This window comes from Bufo bufo, chromosome 3 (assembly GCF_905171765.1).
Source record: "Bufo bufo chromosome 3, aBufBuf1.1, whole genome shotgun sequence".
Classification (NCBI taxonomy): Eukaryota; Metazoa; Chordata; class Amphibia; order Anura; family Bufonidae; genus Bufo; species Bufo bufo.
In genome coordinates, this window is record NC_053391.1 from 441,452,996 (window position 1) to 441,454,308 (window position 1,313).

Genomic DNA, 1,313 nt, shown 5'->3' on the forward strand with positions numbered 1-1,313 from the left:
ACCCCTTCCACCACAAACAAGGGTATATGGTTGAATATTCCTTTTCTCATCCTCCTCTTCCATCAAATCAACATGCCCTTGCATATAATGTTTTACAGGGTCAGCTCACCAGCAGGCCCTCACCTACAATCTTTTACAGGGTAAGCTCACCTGCAGGCCCTCGCATATCATTTTTTGCTACTGTTATGTGGCAGGGAGACCTTTGGAGTCTCTTAATAGCAGATTATTAGTGGCTAGTCTTTATCCTGATTATTTGGACTTCCTCTTTCCATGCAATCCATATTTTAACCAGGAAAATATTAAATTCGTGTCCTTTATTTGAAGGTCACAAGGTAAAAAACACATATCAAAAACAGGGTTATAAAAACCTTAGTCCATTTTGCTTGCACCGCCTCACTGCGGGTTCGTTTCAGTGTGCCAGCTTGTTTGTGTATTCACTCGTGCAGTCAGTCGGTATCTCTTTCTGTGGGCAAGTTCATTCAGGACAGGGAGCAGTAGCACTCCACCCTGGTGCTCAGTACACTCCTCTCTCCCTTTTTGCTAACCGTGCAAGAAATCTTATCTTGCCCTGTCTTTTTGCACCTGCGCTGTGGCCCACAAACTGCTGTTGCTTGTGCCGATGACATAATTCCACTGGAAAGTGGAGGCGCTGGCGGTTTAAGAGAACAAGGAGGAACGATTCCATGTGGAATGACATTGGCGCAGGCGCTAGACGAGATGTCTTGCCCTTTTGATAAAATGGGAGGGGGAAGTGTACTAAGCATCGGGGCATAGCTGTAGAGGTACTTTTAGTTCTACAGCCAGCCCTTCCATGCTCCAACTACAGGTAACTAATTTCCATTTTAAAAAAAATTATTTCTACACAGCTAAACCAGCTAAAAACATACGAAAGGTATTGTTTTAATCAGCATGATCAATCCTGGTTTAATACAGTTGATCATGCTGTCAGAGGCTCTTTAACCCGTACTTCCATCATGTAATATATTTACGATGAAAGTATTTCGTTTCCTGAATTAGGGTACCAATAAAGGAAAACTCTAGAAAAAAAGATGTTTCTCACTGTACTTATTATATATTTATTGTTTGCTCAGCGCAGTCCAAATTGTCTTAAATGCTTCAGCAATCAGCAATTACTATGATAACCTCACACACATAGCATGTTAAGGGTGTATTAAACTTATATTGCACCTGCAGATAATCGTGAAGATCATCGCAAACAACCGTTCGTATGAACGCTTGGTAGCGATGATCTGACAGTGTAATACTGCTGCCGATTACCTGATGAACAATCAAATGCTCATTTATCGAGTAAT